The sequence below is a fragment of the Hermetia illucens genome, chromosome 6 (assembly GCF_905115235.1).
Source record: "Hermetia illucens chromosome 6, iHerIll2.2.curated.20191125, whole genome shotgun sequence".
Classification (NCBI taxonomy): Eukaryota; Metazoa; Arthropoda; class Insecta; order Diptera; family Stratiomyidae; genus Hermetia; species Hermetia illucens.
Window position 1 is genome coordinate 75,902,229 of NC_051854.1, and position 22,705 is coordinate 75,924,933.

At 39.2% G+C, this 22,705-nt stretch overlaps 1 protein-coding gene and 2 non-coding genes across 5 annotated transcripts in view; 2 read left to right on the plus strand and 1 right to left on the minus strand.

Annotated features, from left to right (window-relative positions):
- The window catches only part of LOC119658660 (protein crumbs), a 94,072-nt gene that overhangs the window by 15,548 nt on the left and 55,819 nt on the right, over window positions 1-22,705 (plus strand). The gene's annotated exons all lie outside the window — the stretch shown is intronic.
- Trnat-agu lies at window positions 3,717-3,790 on the plus strand. The gene has a single exon. It is a non-coding gene; the product is annotated as a tRNA-Thr (tRNA).
- On the minus strand, window positions 13,889-13,962 carry Trnat-agu. The gene has a single exon. It is a non-coding gene; the product is annotated as a tRNA-Thr (tRNA).

A 22,705-nucleotide genomic window follows, 5' to 3' on the forward strand; every position in this document is an offset into this window, starting at 1 on the left:
AAAAATTGAGTATACAACGGCCGAGATTAGTCAACAAAGATGGTATGATACTCCTTAACGACAATGCGCGATTCCATGTATCCAGAACCACAGTAGATCTACTATAGGCAGTACCCTTACAAAAATGACCCCACTTGCAAATGTGCTTGCAGAAGCTTATCTGTACACATCAGAGACGCTAAACAAGGAAAAGGCACAATCTTCGGCAAATCGTATTGGTAAGAGAGAGATCGGTGAGCTTTTGCTATTCTGGTACTACGGCGTGCTCACCCATATAGCAAAAAGTTGTTTCACGTATTCACTTATACATAAGCAAAAACGTGCCTATCTCACCAATACATTGGCAAGTCCGGGCGGTATGTCAAACACAGCTGATCGGGTTTTCGGTACATCTCGCTCATGCTCAAGGGCAAAACAATTTGAAATCGTGTGTACTCGCACTGATTTCCCCCCTTGAGGGGCAAGGGGGAGTGAGGTAGCTGTCTAGTATCTAACTGTGTCCAGAACAACGGTTCAAAATTTGAACGAATTGCAGTATGAGACTCTGCCTCATCCACCATATTCACTGGACCTTTCGCCGACCGTAAGCTTGTAAGCTTTACAGTCGTTTCAAATTTTAGTTCCAAAACGGCCATTTCATTTGCAACAACCTAATAATATTTTTGTTTTGGAGATTTTGGAGGACCGCGACATGGTACTGTGCACATAAACTACTGTTTGACAAGACTTACCCTGATTCAGCTCAATTTGTGCCTGGAATGTATTTGTCAAATTAAGCTTGACTTGCGTTCTTAAATTTGGCATTGTCATGTGACCTAGAGAAGTTTTCCTAGAGATTGGAACTCTAATTAATACGGGAAATGTTTAATGGATACCAATATCAATTTCTATCAATTGTCCAGCATCTATTGGAGCACGACAAGTTGATCAATGGTTGGTTGTCCGTTCGAGGAATTTCTTAAGTATTCAGTGATCATCTTATCGAATTTTGAATATGAAAACAAGATTTCATTGGAGCACTGATTTATATAAAAAGTGTTTAAATCCTCTGCAATTCAAGGAGAGATTTCTGTATATGCAATGAAAAGCGAGTTATTTTTTTCACCAAATATAGCCACATGGAAATATCAAGCGAAAGGATTTGGTTGGTAATTTCTAAAATCGGTTCTACTTCTGACATCGATTTTGATAAAGAGTAGTAAGAGGTCAAAAATACACCGATAGGACTCATTCTTGGAAACGCTCCTATAAGAAATCGAGGTCTGAAAACAGCACCCATGTCAAATAAAGTCAATAACAGTAAAGTACTAAAATTCACTTGCTTTTATTTATGTCAAATCGTGTTTTACGATCACTTTTGGGGCAACTTGCTTCAATAATTGGCTAGTTTCATATAGAAATTCACCGGGACATTTTTAAAATTTACTTTGAAACTGAAAGGCTCAAATCTCATTCAGTCCTGTGAGTTGGGGTTTAAGAATACACTCAATCTCTTCACTGCTTCACATAAAAGGCAACCAAAAGGAATAGAAATTTGTGGCAACCTTCACATTTCGAAACTTTACTAATACCAAAACGTCAATAAAGCCTCGGATAGGGATATTGATTGGAAACAGATTATTATTGGTTTCTGGGCAACAGCATCGGTGATCTGCAGAATGTTCGCATACTCCAACTCAAGCGAAAATTCCATATGCCATATGGTCAATTGGGATTCAGTTTATTCACCAATCTGATTGACCACTTTGCGGTCAGCAGCAGATTTTGGAATTGTCTCATAGATGTGCGCGACAAGAGAGGCGCTGACAATGGCTTCGAAAAGTTTTACCAGGTGGTGGTGACTTACGTTCATTTACGTGTTGCATCCGCCACTTCTCACATATTTGGAAAGCTGCGATGTCCCAAGTTCAACATCGACCGCTGGCATGATCCAGCTGATCGCTCAATAGTTCGAGAGGTATTTTGTCGATCGGACGGCAGGCACACTGAGTAACTCCATAAAGAATATCGATAAGCCGTTATCAAAAATGCTCTTTTCTCGTACAAAATCTGGCTGACTGCAGAATAGTGACCGCGGATCTTTGAACGGAAGGGAATGCGATTGATGGCGAGAGTGATGCGCTCGAACTAAGATATCGCTGGAAATCCTGATGGTTTCAACAAAGTGTTGAATGTGATCGCAAACCTTTCGATTGTCCTGGGAAGGACGTTAAATGTCGACTCCTAATTCACGATGACGAGCAACTGAAGCGATGAAAAGAACAACAACGATGAAGAACGATGAAGTTACATCTCTTGTGGATGAAGTGGCGAATCTCCTAAACTCGTACGGAAATCCTGAGAATCCGAAACCTTTCCCAGAAATTGGAAGAAGGGGATGATGTGTACTCCCTGATGCCGCAAAGATAATAGCTAAAATAATTCTAGAATGCATCAAAAAACAATTCGAAAACTTGCGTGGCAGAAAGCAGGTTAGCTTCCGTTCTGGATTTTTCCGGATTGACCACGTCAACATCCTATGTATCATTTTGGAACAGTGCGTTTCACCTGCTCTTCATAGCTTTTGGAAAACTTTTGATAGTGTGAATAGGGAGTACATCTGCCGTACTCCACGCAGGATTCCGGGGAAACTAATAACTTTATCAGAGCGATATTGGATGGGACAAAGTGTCACGTGTTGCATTGAAGTATCATCATCATCAACGGCGCAACAACCGGTATCTGGTCTAGGCCTGCCTTAGTAAGGAACCCCAGATATACCAGTTTTGCGCCAAATTCGATATCCATGAAAGCTGTCTGACGTCCTGATCAACACTGTCGCTCCATCTGAAGCAGGGTCTGCCTCGTCTTGGTTTCCTATTGTAGGAAACCTTATAAACTTTGCAGGCTGGATCATCACTTATACGGATTAGCTGACTCGCCCAAGTTACGAAGAATTTCACTGCAATGTATATGTTTATCGAGCACGTATTTTTTCAAGATAGGTTTAAAGACATTTGAGAGCTGCTGAACTTGGTGACAAGTTTTGATCAGCACAAATTTTATGATATGGTCCATTTCAAGAATTTACATTCTTGTCTAGAGTTTTTTAGTTACACAAACTTAATTTTAGGAACCTACTGTTGCCTTCATCACGATGCTTTCTCCTGCAATACAAGGTCGCTTTTCTATGTATAAATTCATGATGAAGGGAACTTGAATTTTAGAAGCTAGCGCAGTGCTGAAAGAGACAAGTGGTTCCCAAAATACAGCATTATTGTAATTTCAATAAAATTTGTTAGCTAAGAAAGAAAATTCTCTTCAGATTTTATTCCTCTTTTAAATTATTGGCTTTAACTATGATCCCATTCTATATCCCTGACCTGAGTGAGTTTCAATCTCACTCTCTAAAGGTATTTTATACTCAATCAGAATTTGGAATTGACCTCTCATGTCGAGTCTTTAGAGTTAATTTTGCGGTTGTTCATCAGAGTCCACTTCACAGTTCCTTACATTTTTTTCCATTTTAACGGGGTGCAACTCTTATCTGTACTACAATTTACAGATAGCAGATAGTGTATTGTAATCATGCGAATAATTAACAGAGAATTAATACCTGTTATTTTTCTATTGAATTCACTACGTATGATACTAATAAATGATGGTGGGTAATGGCTGGAGATAAGAAATGGAATTAAATCCATTGTTCCAACTAGGAGGTCTAAGACAAGCTCATCGGCGCCGTGGCTTAGTTGGTTAAAGCGCCTGTCTAGTAAACAGGAGATCGTGAGTTCGAATCTCGCCGGGGCCTTGATTTGAGGTGATCTACCTCTCCAATATTTTGATTGTATAATGGAACGATTTCGCTCATTTAACTACCAAATGAAACTAAGATTATTTGATGAAGTTTCCTCTCAAGACGCAAGTTAATAAGATGTACATTAAGACTGTTTTCAGTATTCATATTTGCAATGGTAAATTTACTTTATGAAATTATTATTTTGCAAATATGGTCTCTAGGAGAATGCAGAAGCTAATGGGCAAATTGTTGGTGGTTGCCATAAGTCCTTACGTTGGGCATAGTACCTCAACCACAATTACGTGCCGTAGCTGTTAATTCCTGGCAATATGTCTCAACTGACACCAGCATTTTCCGAGAAGATTACACTCCTTCTCTACTGTTTTACACCATATAGTCCTAGAGCGACTCACTTGATGGCCATTCTGGGATCGTGGTATAACCTGTAATGTAGTTGTCGGCCTTGTCTAATGTGTAACCAAATTTTAGACATTCAGTTCTATCTCGCTGCCGGTAGAAAGTCCGATTCCTAGATACTCAAATTGATGAACACCTTTGATGTTCTCCCCACTGATGTAAATAGGAAGAGTGCGGAATGAGAACCTCGGTTTCATTGGTCCGACTCTGCTTGCCTCCTTTTCCAGATTCACAACTATTTGCCCAGGGTCCATGACTCAGTGAGGAATCAAACAAATGTCAATATCGTAGTGGAGGTGTATTAGATGTCATTATGTCATGGTCCATTGAGCCACTCCACATTCTCCAGCTAAGGTAGCATGTAGAATGTCATCGATAACGTGAAGAAAATGTACCATTGCCAGAATTCTATCCTGACGGAATAAACTTTTGGCTTCATATTTCTTTAAGTTCATTGCGCCCCACCTCGTCCTCCAGTTAAGGCAGCATGTAAAATGTCATCGATAACGGGAAAAAAAGTATCGGTGACAGGATACCCTGGCAAACTACACTTTTGGCCTGAATTTTCTTCAAGATTCTACCTTGAGGCATCACGTGACATTTAGTTTGTTAATACGAGGCACGTGCAGAAAATAATGTACTGGGGCTCTCACAGCCATATTGTTTCTCGATGCTGCCTACAAATGAGACCAATTTGAGGTCAATATGCTGAAAACTTCTGATTCACATCGTTTACGAAAAATTTCGAGCTAACCTCCCGGAAATTGGAAACCGGCGCAACCATCCACTATTTCGTTGTGGAGGGAAAAACTCCAATTGAAATTTTTGTAACAATTTCAGCGAAAAAAAACATGGCATTAATATTTTGTGACTATAAAGTCATCGAACGAAAGTACCCCTTCAGAGAAGTGAACAGATTATAATCTTAAGGCGCTAAGTCAGGAGAGGGGGTGGTTCAAAACTTCCTATCTAAACGAATCCAGGAGTTGCTTCGTGGCATTGGTCGCCTTATCAGTTCATTATAAAGATGTTTACGATAAACTGGGCTTTCGGGTTGGCGAGGGAGGTGTCTATCGACTTGTCAAAAGCCGACACGAACGCACGCAGGATATTGAATACTTCTGCTGCGTTAATTGCAAGAACGTTACTTTGCTTACCGACCGACGAGCCGCGACGGATAGATGATGAGCATATTTCGAGCAGAAGAAGAATTAGTTCATCCTCCACTTCCACAAGCATTGCTGATTTTCGGAGCAATTCTACCTGTCAGTTTCACTGATGTCGAGGACGAATAAAGTCGGTGAAAGTAACAGAATGCATGTGAGCTCTGGAAAGCGTGTGGCTCAGTGAATTTCTCAATCGGGATATTGTGGAAGATAGAACACATGAAGTCATCTGGTATGCTCTATGACAACACTTACTGCCAGAAGAATTCGTGCGCTGGGTTAAATTGCTCTACTACTAAAATCCGAAAAGTAAAGATCGAAGTGTGGGGGAAATATCGAAACTGCTTCGTATTTTTGTCGGTGTTCATCAAAGAAGCGCCCTGTCGCCACTCCTCTTCGTTCTTGTTATGAACATTATCACACGGGACATCCAACGTCTAGCTCCCTATACACTACTTTATGCAAATGATATTTTTCTAGTGTCTAAAGCAAAGCTGAGCGATTTCAATATCTCGGGTCAATGCTATTAGACAGTGTTATGGAATTGCTTCATGCATTACCGCAAACTGGATGAAGTGGCGTTCGACAATTGGTGCTCTTTATAATCGACGTATCAACGAATTCTAAATTCGAAAATTTATCGCAGTGTGGTCCGATCTGTCGCTTTCGATGGTTCTGAGTGCTGGTCAATTATATACTATACAACTAAGACAATGAATGACGTCTTGCCATAATGGAGACGAAGATGTTACGTTAGACTAGCGGCGTAACAGACCATGATAACATCTGAAATGAAGATATCCGCGACCAATGTGGAATTGCATCGACAGTGGAAAAATTGCGAGAGGAGCATCTTCAATGGTAAGGTCATGCAATTCGCGTTAACGAGGAGTCAATTGCCAAGATTGGTCTGAACATGGAAGTCGACAATAACGGTGGCTTAATACGCTGGATGGTGATTTGAAAGAGTCGGGACTGCACCCAGCTGAGGCAAATGATGGAATAAAATCTCGCAACCGATCAAAGAAAAGAAAAAGAAAAAATAAGTTAAAGGTAAATTCAAAAACGAGTCGAAGCCCCGAAGCTCAGTGCTTTAGGTATTTTGTGTATTTCTGATGTAATAACATTTGAGTGAGGGCTATTCTATAATATTTGCATATAGTTTGTATTGTATAAACCTCAGATCACTCTCTTTAGTGTGATATTGATATCTAGTGTTTTGGTTTACAATAAATTTGGGCAAAAGAAACAATTACAACCTAATTAGTAACAGGTGGATTCGCATCAAGCTTGGTAGTATCATGCTTTATATTATAGGCTATGTTGTTGCAAAACTTGAAGACTAAGGTAAATTTGAAGTGGTCAATTTTAAAAAATATAATAATAATAAATATAGTAATATTATTAACTATGGTGGGTATTTTGAGAGGTAGTCACCATATAGTGGCAGCACCGTGATATTTTCAATTTTCGGTTAAGTAGCTTTTGAGAATGTCCAAAATTGGAAAGTGTTAGTCGTTACCTTTAATTTGATACCCCCAATTTTTTTCATTCTTCCTTCAATCCCCACATTGAGCTCGCTATTTGGGCGCAGTGCATTGAGTAGCGTCTACTATCTTCTTCGAAAGAAACTAGGTCTTAACAAAAACAAGTCGGGAAACCAGAAGCTAGACGCTTCAGGTATGAAAGGTTTTGTGTATTTCTTTTATAAAGAGATTTGAGTGTGCATTTGTCCCATTAGCATGTAGCACGTAAAATATGCATATATTATGTGAAAATAGCCACTTTCAAGTGATATTGGCATTCATAGTCTTGAATTTGCAGAGGAGCAACAGTTTTGACCTAGTATAACTTTGTTAGTAATAGTGCGATTTTCACCAAATTTGGCAGGATCATGCTCTATACTGTAGCCTACATAGCTACATTGTGATTCTAGGGTGAACTTGAGTGGGTTTTACTGTCAATTACCAAAAATTATAGTAATATACTATTATTAACTTTATTTGAACAGGTATCGGTATGGAGGGTATTTCGGAGCCTAGGCATCATATAGTAGCAGCCCCTTGATTTTTTTTCAGATTTTTCGGTTTGGTAGTTCCTGAGAATGGGTTCGTTAAAAAAATAACCTCTTTCAACACACCCGCACTCCCCACGTTTTCAACAAAAGTCAAAACTAAAACCGGCTTCGAAAAGTACTAACCGAGACCTTTAATTTGATACCCCACATGACTATATTTGATGAAAAAAAAAATTACACCCTCCTTTTGCATGTATCGGGACCCCCCTTAAATTCGTCGTAAAAGAATGTAACTCGCTATATGCGTGAGCGTTTACAGTTCCCACCTTTCTACCAAATTTGGTGTCAATCGCTATAACCGTCTCCGAGAAAAATGCGTGTGACCGACAGACAGACAGACGGACAGACAGACAGTAAACCGTATTTAATAAGGTTTTGTGTTTACACAACTATATTAGTAAACATCCTCATTGATCCTTAGATCCTGCCAAATAGCGAGCACTGACCTGAAATCTTCACTACCACTCGCAACAATCAACAGAGCTCTCAGCACCCTACGCTGACCTATCCGCTTCCACGTTGCCGCAGTCAGTCAGATCTTGTAACGTCTTTTTGGGCACGTAGGCGACAATTTCATCAGAGTCAGATGCACTTTTGACGGCGGCCCGAGTGCTCACCAATATTCTCGGGCGTTTTGTTTAGAATTTGTGATTTAGATCACCTATAATTATCATAATAGCATCTTAAGAAAGCCTCTCTTGAATTACGTGTAGTTACTCATAGAGAGTTTCCTTCTCCACTTTATCAGAAATCCCGGTTAGTGGTCCTGGATCTTGCAATCAAGATCCTGTCAGAGATAGGTTGCCAGTTCAAGATAGCTCACCTTCCAGGAATCGTCCGCAGCAGTCTGACACAGGATTGTCATCTGCTACCACCAAGCTCCCCATTGTACAACAGCAAGAGGGCGAGTAGTACTCTACTCTCCACAGTGTCACCATCTCCGTTCACTAAGGCCTAAAATGTCCAGCTTATATCGTCAGAATTCTGGAGTCCTCGATAGCGATTTCAAGGGGCGTGCGCATATTCTATTAAATAATTATAAATGTTTTGGATTGATAAATATCATAGGGTGAGGCCAGTCCTTATTCAAAGCGTTGTTGACGTTAGCATCAGAATTCCGAAAATTGCAGGTTACTAGCCTACAAATTTTTATCCCTTTTTGTCGATTTTTACGACAAGCACGGAATACTTTCAGCGTATTGCATCATCACGTATTGGAGGACACTACTTTGAGCTGACAAAAAGCGAAATTGTTCACCTAGAATTGCGAAAAAGTGTTGGAAAATTAGGTAGAGTTTAACCTGGGATGACTCCTATAATTTTGAATGGTTATTCATGGTTATTCACGTATGTGCATCTTTTCAAATGGGAAATACATGTAGGCTAAAAAAAGTAAGGAATTAATTCCAATATGCCCCATTATGCTTTGTCACCCATAAATGTATTTCCTGCTTTTAACAAATGGTTTCAGTCTTCTAAGTGAATCCCAAGCAAAATGAAATGAAATCGCTTTCAAAGGTTGAGGCCTACTATAAGCGCAGGAACTTAAGCTGTTTTTCCAATGAACACTTTCACCTCGAAGTCTGATGTATTCTGATGCCTCCTAAATAGACAAACCCCTATATAAACTGCATTGCGTTTATGTTGGTGTTTTATGGGAAACAAAAGCCGGCCCTCATCTACCCTTAGAGGGTATTTTTGTCATTTAATTCCTCGAAAGCCTATTAACTTGTACTCTCTTGTTCTTTGTGTGTTTGTATTTGAATGAAATATTGTACTATTAGAAACATGGAAAATCAATTCAATTGTCTCAGATTGCATTTGAATTTCGAATTTAATTTGTTGTGCAAATTTCGACAACTACTTGCCTCTTGGGGACTGTACCCATTCGCACAACGCACTAGAATACATTACGTACAAGATGGATAATGGAGAAAAATTGTCATGGGCTTTTGAGCCTACTTGCCTATTTACTCGTACTTAGGCTCAGCTATTACGATTACCACATGGTTTCAAATTACAGGCTTCTTCTGGAAAGTAGTTTCAACGAAAATTCCAGCTAAACGCGATGCGGTCAGCGAAGTGAACAAACGACGTATTCATCTTGTAAAGCAATTACCTACAGGTAGCAGGCACTTCACAAATAATAAAATAGACTGGAAGAGGTCAGTGCTCCGTAGAGGTATGATTACTTTATGTACGTTATGTTGTTTATTGTCCCATTTTGTAAGACTCTGGGAGGAAGATGCTTTGAGGTCTGGAGTTTCAGAGTGACTTCCCGACATGGTTTAAGGAAATACGTACGAAAAGTTTGATGGAACTTAGAATTCTAGCTTCCAACTGGTCTGAATAATCTAAGTTTCAGGAATATCAGTTTTTACCTGTCTAAGCCACTTTAAGATTCAGATTCAAAATATCTTTACAACTGGATGTATGTTCCGTGGCTTAATCGCAGATGAGACAACATTGATAATAAACGACGCTGTTACAGATTGTTAGGTCAGGTAATTGTTATGAGCAAACAAAAACTAGAATCTTCAACATACAAGACTTTTGCTACTATCAAAACATAGCCAGTCGGCAAACATATCTTCCATCTTTCCTGCGTTTTAAATTGAGGTGTTCAACTTCGGTTAATAAACTCTACTAGGGAGTTGTATTCAGGCATGCTTTACACATTTCCCGGATTTCAGATTGTAGCATACCCAAAACATTGTAAATGGTGTGTTCGGAAATGTAACTTCATTAAATATTTTTATCTGAGAATCTTGTTTTTTGTTAGTTTGAAATAATGAGTCAATTCTGAAGCGCAATAGAATAGAGAACGTGCATGCATATATGTAGTAGATGTTTGAAGAAAACGCCCACTGTTGAAATAGATAAAATGGGATTTTTCGGAATTTTAATTTGAGTCAGATCTGTAGCGACATACCATGTAATGTTTACCGTAAGAGATAAGGTCTGTTCGTCTTCAATCATAGCTTGCTAGCATGCATACATTATTTTTGAAAAGATAACCTTCATAATCTATTAATGGAAAGGGGAACATCTTATGGAGATGAAATATTTGGAGATGAACGTGACTCCCCATGGAGGAATTTAAAATCCAAATCTATGCTTAAGAAGATTTACGTGACGATGCTTTGATTGATGGGGCTCAATATGAACCTCTCATTCTCCTGCCCCTGGTTCGAAATTTGATTCCCATTAGGCCGGCCATCCATGTTTGTCATCAAATCTTGTGTTGTAGTAGGTTCACCTTTCTATGAAAAGTGCATCCACCGGTAAGGGTCTGCCAAAAGAGATCTTTTCTTTGCTTGACATAATTAGACGATCTATCGTACACAAAATTGTAATCATCTTTTCATATCGAAATCAGCCCAGGGAAGGGATTCGCAACCGACAGTCGGCATTAACACTCGATAGTTGCCTTGACTGCTTGTACTAGGAGATATTATGTAGACCAACGCTGTACATTCATTAACCAGTAGCCAACATTCACTCTAATCCATAACATTACAAAAAGTCAAGAATCTGAATCCTCTTTTCACATGCATCCGAAATAATTCTCTAGCCCAAGCGAGCCTGAAGCCTCCTAAAAGCTACCCAAAAGTTAGTCTAAAGCAAATCTAAAGCTAACAAAAACCAACCCCAAGCCCGGATACTCGGCGTCGGCATCCGTAACTGCCGTCACAACTTGTATGTACTACGAAGGACGGTAATGTTAGCTGATTGTATATTACAACATTATTTTTTAATACGATAATGATAGGTGATGTCATATTAAAATATCACTTCTGCAATGCGGTGATGCCCGTAATGTTAGGTGATGTTGCGATGTTTAGATCGTGCTCAGCGATGGTAATGCAATATCACGCGTTAAGGTGATATCACTTTTGTATATTACATACACCACATAACATTTTTTATCCGTCAGTGAAGAATACTTCGTCAGCTGTCTTCCACTATACTGGGTGCGAAATTCACTGCAAAGTTTCTCGTAAACACTTAGAACTCCTGAGCTACTTCGTATAGGGTATTACTTTGGCCATAGGGCTTCGCTGTTCAATATTTGGACTCACGTAGTCTGACAATACTGCACGCGACAGCGTATTTAATGTGGAGGTCTAGAATTACATTAGAAGCACCTGCCGGGCAGGACTGCAAAACCTATTAAGCTTCGTTCAATTATATTTTTCGTTCAGCGTCTGCTTACTCGCAATAAAACCGTACGTTAAAATAGAACAAACCACGGCTGTATACATCCAGCGAACCAACCTCGGTCGGAAACCCCATTTGCTTACAAAGGTCCTCTGGCAGGCATAGCAGCCTTCTTAACAAGTTCTTTGTTCAATTTCCAATTTAACTTAGAATCCAGGATCACCCCCAGATAATTTACATGAGATAAAAGAACCAATCTTTGTTCTGGTGGAATTCGACTACCCTTTCCTTGGTGGTGAATAACATCAGCTCCGATTTGGTTGAATTTATGCCAAGTCCAACGCTCCTTCCATTATTTCACTCATAATGGAGTGAAGTATCCCTGACACCAATATCACCTATTCACAACTACACTAAGAGTGCTCAATACATGAACTCGGAAGCTACAGATTTAGACTGTTCCAGCAGTTGCAGGTTTTGAATCCACCTGTGACTTCAAGTAATCAAGTAGCGGTCAAGGCACTCTAGTAAGGCCAGCAAAGTTTGTAGGGGCTTCTCTTACATCTTTTTCGAACAAGACCCACGAGTTCGGTTTAACAAAATCTAGTAATGGTAAAAGAGAAAACGCCGTAGTTGCCTCTGTACCTACTTTATGATTATCTGTATCCTGCACTGACTCAGGAGCTAGGGGATCTGGCAACGTATGCGTGGTTAAGTTGTCGTGAATTTTTACATATACAACATAATAGTATGGGGAATAAGCAAATGCAATCCTAAAGAAGAAAAGCATTTTCCTTTGGACTCATGACTGTGAAGTAAATTAGCGCAGTAGTGATGTAATTGACCTAAGAATTTGTACTTCAAATGTTATAGTTGATTGGAAACTGGCGGGTGCTAGAGGAAGTCACACTGTCAGACAACCCTTACTTTGAATTTAGTTCCCCTATTGCGGATGAACAAACAGTAATAAAAAAACAGAATTCCAGGAAAAAGAGTGGATAAAGTTCAATGAGCTCCTCTGCAAAAAAATGTAGCTCCTTGAAGGACTGAGGACTCCTTTAGAAGAACTTAACTGGAAACTAGTTAAATGCATTTATACCATGCTAACGCAGAGATTACTGTACGCTGAAGTGGATGTTGACAGTTAACTGACAACAGAAGCAACAAAAGACTGCCTCAAAGGGGTGTACTGGTTGGTATTAGCTGTTGATCGAGACCTCGCAATCGAATATAGTATTATAGAAGGCGGCGATTATTTGATTAACAGGGTGCCTCAGGCACGGACTTTCAGTAAATCCAAATAGAGGAAACTTTTTTGGAATAAACATGTAGAGGTAAAGATGAAAGAAATTCTCGCAGCTTATGGGCTATGCAGGCGGACCTTTTCCTCAAATCGAGTACTTAGACCTAAGACGGATGTTCACTCACTGCAACAAACTCTATGTCTGGCTAATACTGCTGCTATGGGCATAACATTCGGCGCGGATCTAAATGTATTACTCAATTATTGAAAACAACGGGTGTAAGTGTCAAGAATTATAGGCAAAATTGAATCCAGCTTTTGCAATGCATTCTGATCCTCGGAACACTATACATTTGTTTAATGAAGTTATTTTGAAACGTGGAGAAGGAATGAACTAGAAGAATGGTTGATAAGATATACTGGGGTTTTGTACACCCATGATTCAAAAACAAAATAGGGTTCTGGAGGATGAGTACTTTCCCCTGGGGCAATATACTATGGTCTTTCAGGTTGAAGTATATGCGATTCTGGGATTTTGAATGTGGTCTGAGAAAAGAGCCGTTAACACGGTTAGAGATCAAGAAACTTGCGATTTCTGGTCACAGACAAAAAACAGACTGCTGTTCCCGACGCTGGCTAGCACACAGTCGTGCAAGAGAGTGTCGACGGGGCACTTTAGTAGAGTATTTGCGGGGGAACATCCAAAAATTTTTCCGTTGGATAGTTTCTGAGAGCGATGTTTCACTTTTTGGGGCACACATTTTCAGTCTTCACTCCCTTGTGTTTCAGCCATTATCAAAAATAAATTTCGAAAAGTACTAATCGAGCCTTTTCATTTGATACCGCATACATGACTATACTTGGTGAAAAAAACTGTATACCCTTCTTTCTCATATATTTATGGGAAGACCAAAAATTTAAGCTGGGCCACGACGAAGTTTGATCATTCAAGCAGGACCGGAGGACGGTTCTCCCCACTCAGGTATTCCCTGTTTCGATTCTACAAGTATAATATCAAAATGTTGAAGGTGAACCACCTTACATGCAGGCCCCGGCGAGATTCGAACTCACGATCTCCTGTTTACTAGACAGGCGCTTTAACCAACTAAGGCACGGCGCCACGCTGGTAATTATTTTGTTTTATTTCCATTTATCTACTCAGTATTACTTATATAGGCCAAAATCCCAGTGTATAAATAAGTATTAATTTGGTATTAATTACAATAGAGTTTATGTGTTAATAAGCAATAAATAATTCTGAATTCTATGTCTCTATATCTAGTCATTCAATCAGGTGAAGGGAGGACAATATGAAAAGATTAGTTGAAGTAATCATTAACAGAATTGCATCAGTTGCATTGAGAAACAAATAAAAATAAAGATAACCAGGGAACTCACCACTTGGTTAATTAAGAACCAGGCCCGGTACCGGCTGATGCCAGAGTCCCAAAAAGATACACAAATACGAAAAGAACACACAGATGTAAACGAATCTAGCGGGTAACACGATTTTCCAATCCAAACTGTATTTACCACAAAATGGGGTTTTTTATCAAAAAATAATAATTACTGTCGATTCCGCATTAGTTTCATAGACGGTTCCATTCCTGTATTTCACTGGACATATAGGAAAAGGTTTACAAACTCGGACACAAAACACAATTTAATATTTTCTTCGTGTATTATCTATCATTACTTGGAAAAAGTGTAAGGATCTCTTCCTTTTTTTCATGAATGCAATGTTAACTATTCTCATTCACCATCGTTCTTTGGTCCCTCGTTGAAGGCATTTCAATCTTGATGGCGGGAGGAAACATGTCACTTTTTGAACACTTTTTGGAGAACTACAAACCTTTTTCAAATGATAGCTAACATTGGTTGTTCATAATTACCCGTGGATCCTTCTCTCTTAGAAATGTTTCAGCCATATGCTGAAGATCTTGCTCGCAACGCCTAGGTGAGTCATTATCTTCATGTAGCGCAAACGCTATTTTTATGGTATTTCGCAGATTCTCTCTGTACACCACCTCCGGGGGGATGGCTGCGATTCCGAGGAGGACGAAAGGCAAGGACCGCGACCACGACGATCGATATGGTGGCCCTCAGCGTCCGATGCCAACGTTCCAGCATACCATTGAACTGTGGATGGTATAAAGTAGTCCTATGCATTTTGAAGCCAAGGAGCTTTGTAAACTCCACGAAAAGAGTTGATTCGAATTGCATTCCCTGGTCCGTGATGATAACGGCTGGAACATCAAAGCGCGGAATCCACTCTCTACAGAGGGCCTCGGTACATGCTCATGCCGTAATGTCAAAGAGAGGTATTGCTTCAGGCGACCGCGTAAACTTGTTGATGATTATGAGGCAATACTTGAATCCATGCGAGTCTCGCAAAGGGTCGCCTAATAAGGGGATGCTAATATCCGCCAGAACGAAATGCCACGAAAATTTTCGGCGCAGTCCGAGACTCACGTCCACCTGGCTATATCCATGGCTGCGGATGGGAGAAGAGTTCGCGACCGGCAGTCGTAGGTTTTGCAAGATTAAAGTGTTCGAACGGGGTATGGGAACCAACACCTCAGCGCCCGTGTTGACCGGGAAGCAGCGTCTGCTTAGGGGGTCAGAGATTGTAAGGCGCCAGGGTATTGCGCTTCGGGTAGCCGTTGCCGAGGCACTCAGCGAATTAAGTTTTTTTTTTGTGTTAAACGTGATCCGGTGGTACATTTAGTCGCTGGAGCTCCTTATTTACGATGGTGACAGGAAATCATCGAGGCCGATGAGGATCCCGGCGTGCGGCTACTCGAACTCCCATTTCGGGAAGCAGACCTCGACCGTGATTGCGATCGAGATATACCTCCCGAACGCAAAGTACCAATCGTCGTTGCGAGCTGTGTGACAGCGACGGCCGCCAGTGTCGTCACCATGGCCTTGAGCTCGTCTACTTCCCGAGTTGTGTCTCGGGAAACTCCGGCGACCACGGGGTGCGCGTAAGCGTTGTGTACTTTGTCCAACGATCCCAAGTCCGCGCAGGCCAAGATCGCGCGGGTTCTCTTCGGGAGTCGTTGCACCCAGAGACTTTAACAGCTCAGAAGTTACCTCATCCCCACTCAGCGTGACGGGTGTACTTGAAAACTATTTTTCTGGCTTCTTTTGGCTGTCAGCAGTCCCTTTTGATGTTGTACGTTAATAGTTTCTTACACTTAGTCAAACTCAACGTGAGTTTCCCTTCTGTGAAAGTCCTGCTTTTGTACATAGGCAGATGCAATCTGTGCTGTCATTGATTTGCTATATTTGACAATTTCACTTATCCCGCTATAACAACACGAGGCTACAATAGTTGCAAAATATGGTACGGCAATTTCGATGCTATTGATGTCTCGAGGCATATTTTTCACAATTAATTTTAATTCTCCTATTCACAGTTAGTTTCATTTATTACTGAAGACAATGCAACACATTTTTTTTTCAAATAAAAATCGAAGCTTTAGCATCAACTAGTGGCATAAAAAAATAGAAAACTGCAAATTGTTATGGAAAATCAACCGTACGTAACACACATAGTTGTTGCAATGGCTGTATCTGAATCTCGCGATTGAAAGTGAAGCGAACAGATAGGAGATTGTGTGTGACTGGTTACTCTATTGAAACAATAAGGCCTCACACACCAACGGCCATGCGTACCAAGTTTCGAAAATGCATAGTTATCAGAATAAGAGTGAAACGTTGTGGATAATTTCTCACCGCACTACTTACCTACTATTATTATCGGGAATTTGTGAAATTGTAAATGCTAACGACCGTTCGTATACTGAGCGGAGAAAGGTTTTCCAGTCATCTTTTCGCTCATATATTAATATCGGGATTGTGTGAAATATGCATATGTACATAACATGTTTCAATAATCTAATTTGTGGTGTGCGGCTTTTGTTTAATGATGATCAATTTGTCATAATTTTCCATAGAATGTGCTTCTGTGCAAAAAGGAAAATTGTTTAAGCTTGGGAATTGTTTTCAAATTGAATCGTTAGTGGTACATCACAAACTTTGAAGCTAGGGAAAATATACTATTTGCCAACAAAAGTGAGAAGTTTTAGGAAGTTGATATTCATGATATCTAAACTCACAATCGAAAACAGCCAAAAAACTCACGTACCAAAGGGTGTATTTGAATCCACTGACGAACGCACATAGCCACTCTTCTATTTGAGGAAAAAAGCAATAAAAAAAATTAAAATATAATTAAAATGAAATGAATAGAATTAACGAAATGAACGCTTGAAACATGATGTCAATATTAGTATAATGCGAACTCCTTTGACGGAAGTTCGTCCTCGTGCATCACCTTCTTTCATAATAAATTGATTATTATATATAACCACTGGCAGTGACAATCGATGGGTTGACGATTTCAATCCTTCTCCAAGAAGTAGACCGGTTTGTCATTTAGAGCCATCATCAATCGCCCTAGAAATATTCCTCATAATTTATGAAAATAAACGTGGTTTCAAGAAGGCCTCCGAAATTTTAAGCTTGAAACAGGCAACTTTCTACTTTTCTACTTTTTTTTCAAAAAATATCAGAAGGATGACGGGGTCCTGAAGGAAAACAAAAAGGTTCGCCTAGATTAGAAAAAGTTCTATACAAAGGTTCTTGGTTATATTGAAAATATGCATGTATAAAGAAAGCCCTGGAAAAATACAGAAACAGATAAAGGACACTATTTCATAGACGTATGATATGTATTTCAGAAAATGAATCCGTCAAAATGCCCTGAGGGAGAGAAAAACACAAAAAAGCAACTTTTGAATGCTACGAGGTCAACGATTCGCTGTAAGTAAAGCGCTTTTAATCTCTACGCAAACTTGATCTCAGTGCTGACATTTTTTGCTCTAACCGTGCACTAACAATTCCGGGAAGAAATGTAATATTTATAATATAGATTCATAATCAAAAAATAGTCCACTTTAAAATCGTCAGCGCATAAAACTGTGATGTAACCCAGTTCAACGATTTTTTTAAGAAACTACAAGAAAAACTGAAAAACATCAATGGTGTATTGCTGATAATGGATAGTGCTGCTATTCATCGAGCGTCAACAAATTTACTTTTAAATTATAAACATTTTAAGTTTCAAGCGCATTAAAACGCACTGAGAAGCACGCGCCATTGTGTATGACGTCACAAATCGCGTCAAGAAACTTCAGTAGACCGGCAGCTGATAGTTCAAAATCTTAAAGCTAATTTCACTCGCCAAATGTGAAGAAAGAAATATTCAAATATTGTTTCGTGCCTTGCTGAACAAATAATTCCGTAAAAACCCTGCTGAAAGCTTTTTTAGCTGCCCCAAAAGGAAACATTCGTAAGTGGATCGCATGGCCCGACTAAATTCGGTTTCTTTGGAGTCAGGTTTAAATTTTGAGGATCATTTCAGTGTGAGTTCACGTTTTTTAAACTTGAACTCTAATCATAATTGACAAATATGTCTGCAACATATTGAACTTTTCATTTTGACAACTTTTTATTTTTGGGACGTTGAACTTCCCAGAATTTTCCATACAGTTTCTTACTATACTGAAACGTAAAGTAAATTGAAAGATTGTCCTTCCACGCAGCAATTTCCCACTTTTCTGTTAAAAACTGATTGATTACCCGAAAAGTAACAAGTAATAAACACTAAACCGTATGCTTTCACGTAGATAAAATTAGAATTTCTCGCTCCGTGACGTCACAGGGAGTGTCAGACAATCATCGGGTTTTCTTTTCCGTCTTATTGGGAGCCTATTTTGGAGAAAATATACAAACTTGGGCTTAATGTCAAGCACCTCTTACATTTTCCAAAAGGTAAAAAATATCTTCTCTCCAAGCGGTACTGAGAGCCCGCCCCAGATGATAGATACCCGTCTTTTATAGATGAAATCTTTAAGTCACGGTGAATACTGAAGTTTCTAATGTACCACGGTGTGGGAGTAAATGTTCTCAGTATTGTCTAGATCTAGTCTAGATTGTTCGCTGCATTGTATATTATTACTTTGAATTCCAAACGCCACTTGAACAATTTGTTTTTGGATCTCAGGTGGACCTGAAATTCTTGACTTCAATGCATTTTATGAATTGAACCCGAACCTGGGCATACTCCCTGCACCAAAAAATTATGTGTTCGTTGGTTTCCCTTGCAAGTGTTACATTTGTCCGACTCTATGTTTCCAAACCTCTTGAGGAATACTTTATTATAGTAATGATTGGTCTGAGGACGATTAAGTAATTTTTTCGAAGGCTGTAAGTGTACGTGTGGCTTCCGGTTTAATTATAGGTAGAGTTGTGTGAAAGTTGAAGAAAAATGGTCCTTTGATTCCAGCTTTTACCAGAAAGTCTTCTTGCCATGCTTCAAAGCAGTGTTTCCGAATTGTTTTAACAGTAGGTAGGTCCAGATCCCAGATCCTCAACATGGGTGAGTTCGTTTAGTGGGTACCCCGCATGCGCCAGACACCATAGAATTTTCTGTGACTTAAAAAGGGGGTCGGGAGCAAGGGCATATATTTTGCCCACTAGGTGATGCGACAACTCAGTTTGTTCGAGTAATTTACAGATATGGAGAGAATCTGTAAAGATAGCAACTTTCTCCGAACCTATTCTGAAGGCTACATTGATGGCCCGAAAAACAGCAGAAAGTTCAACGGCCAAGACCGTACTTATGGGTATACCGTCAAGTTTAATTTGGAAAAAAACCCATCCTTAAATATGAAAGTGACGATTACGACTATGACTCCGAATAATCATTATTGGTCACGTTTTCTTCAACCGTATCCTCTATAAAATATTCTCGAACACCTAACGTTATAGGTAGCAGATTAAGGTCTAGGTATTAAGTAAAAATAGATATTGCGGCGAAATAAGAATTTAAAAAAATCCCCAAGAATCGCATATCCATGCCGTATGCGAAACCTCAAAAATACTTGATTTTATAAGAGTAAATATTTTTTTAACTTATCAAATATTTAATATAAAACAAGGCGGAATACCGGAAGCTGGTGCTTCGGGTATAAAGGTTTTGCGTTCATCTTATGTGAAAAACTTTCTACGCACATTTTTAAGGTTTTGTGTTCATCTTATGTGAAAAACTTTCTACGCACATTTTTAAGGTTTTGTGTGAAACAAAACCTTATTAGAATTGAGTCTGTGTCTGTCTGTCCGTCTGTTTTCGGAAACGGCTAGAACGATTTTCATGAAAATTGGAAAATTGTTCCCTTTACATACAGCAAGTGGCGCCAATTTGTGTTAAGTTTAAGGGGGGCTGCCCATATATGTCAATGCAAAATTTCTTTCACAGAATATGGCCATGTGGGATATCAAATGAAGAGGCAATTAGTACTTTTCAAAACTGGTCCCATATTTCATATCGGGTGAAAGGTAGGTGAGTGAGGGCACAAAATATTACCCTCAAAAAGTGTAACAGGTCTCGTTGTCAGAACCTATCTAACCGAAAAATCTGAGAAAAATGACAGTGGTGTATCTAAACGAAATGTAGGCCTCAAAATACATCCCATTCCGATATCTGCACAAATAAAGTTAATAATAGTATGTTAAAATATTTTAGAAATTTTGCTGGAAACTCTCCCTAACTTCATGCTAGAAGGATAAAGGCAATAGAGATAACATAAAGCATAACGAAGTTATAGAAGATGAAACTTTTACATTTTTTGTGAATTTTGTGCATTCTAAGGCCTATATGACGTCATCATAACATACCAATTCGTCAATACTACAAAAAATGAGCTCATATGAATGGGAGGTCACGGGAAAACATTTCGTTTTAGTTTTTAATCATTTATATATCAATATCGAATACTCCGCTTAGAAGGGAATACACTTCTCCCATCGGTATTTCCATGTTTCATGCATCTGAAAAACTCTGTTTCATGAATGATGTTCAGCTGTTCCAGCGTTTTTTCCTTGATCTCAGCTATCGTCTGAAACCGCTGTCCTTTCATTGGGTATTGACAGCCAGAAGTCACACGGAGCCAGCTCAAGAGAATAGGGGGATGGGGAAGGGTTGTCATTGAGTTTTTTGGCAAAAAACTGGCGGATGAGGAGTGCGGTATGACAAGGCGCGTGGTCGAAAACTACACGTCTGTTGCCCAAAATTCTGGCTTCCACCGATGAATCTTTTGGCATGAAGTTTGGAGGTATCGATAACGATTGATTGTCTCACCTTGTCGGAGGAATTCATGATGGATGACACCCTTCGAATCGAAAAAAACAGTGAGCATTACCTTAACGATTGACCTCGTCTGGCGAGCTTTTTTGGTATTAGTGAATAAAAATAAAACTAGGTAGCTTGCTCCTACTACAATATATTTTAATAGTTAGTAAATACGTATTTCGATAACTATTAGTGAATTTTTTGACGCGACTCATCACTTCATCATCAAAGGCTTGCTATAGCATTTGAAAATCTTCCGTGAACGATTTGCCAAATCGGTCAAACCATCAATGATGCGGCCTTTTTTCAAGAAGTGATAACAGACTGTACGTCAATATAATTGGCGTGCAAAAATGCACAGTCGGGGCGGAGTGCTTCTATCTCACGTATACTGGAATTTGTCGGAACATGAAAGATTCCAATCCTGCTGCTCTTCCCCAGAGATTGAGTTGCTTGCGGACATAAATGATCCAAAAGTCGATTTCGGCATTCCCAAATGCCTTGTGAATGTAAGAACGTCGCTACCTCATTCTGTTTTTCCTTCGAAGTCTGAACGTTGAAAGGTCATATCTCAAAAAAATGCTCTTAATTTCTCATCGCATTCATATTCCACATAAACTGAATTAATTTCATCTCGAATTATATCCAGTTTACAATTCCAACTTCTTTCGATATTTCTGTGCTCCGCATGCAAAACGAAAGGTAGCATGTTTACTTTGGCAATAAGCTCATCTTGATCTTGAACACAGCACAAGTTACGTAGTTGACCTTCTTTCAAACATCTCGCATATCCCAACGGCCAACGGTAAATAATACTATATTTAAACATCATGTGGTCATGATCTTGCTCAACCTACAATGGAGTAGCTACTTACGCCACTCGAGGGTTTTTTCCAGAAGATTTGTTGAAAATGATTTTGTTTTAGAAATTATTGAAATATTTTTCCTGATGAAGCTTGGAAAATTCTCTCTTGTCATTCCTCCAGTGCCGGATTTCTTTCTTTCGACCTCAAGTACGGTCGTTGCTTATTCATTCAACAAACATGTTCCGGTAGATTTTTAAATGGCGGCTTTATTATAATTTAGGTCGACAAGTTCCAAATGTGTACTTTTCTTGGATTGGTATTAGGAACAGAAAAATATTTTCTATTTTTGCAGAATGAAATAATAAAATGGTGACAAAATGCTTGATCTAAACGTATCTCGTTTAGGTTTTTTGAGTTTTATGTACCAAATTAGCACTGAAATTTGCGTGGTGTTAATTTCTGGTTTAGAAAGTATATCTTGAATTTAAAGTTGAAATATATTTGTGCAAAGGAGAAAAGTAGTAGAGATTTGTTCTAGTTATTATCGAGTAAAGAATTAATATTTACCACATATGCCAATATATTTTTCGACCGTTTTTAAGGTTTTCCTCTTTTTTATTCTTCTGCCAATTTTTTTCATTTCAACTTTTCCGAAGTTTTCTGGTTGATTCAGGAGTCAGAAAGAACTATCCAGTGGCTGCGGAGATTAACTCAGTGCCGTTTTAAAAAAAAAATCAATTTTGAGGAAATCGCGTTTAAAGCTTTGCATCAATTTTTGATATATTTAAAAGAGCATTTGTAATTGAGTAATTCGCAACCCCTGGACCATATAAAAGCGTTCCTGAGCTTAGATATTC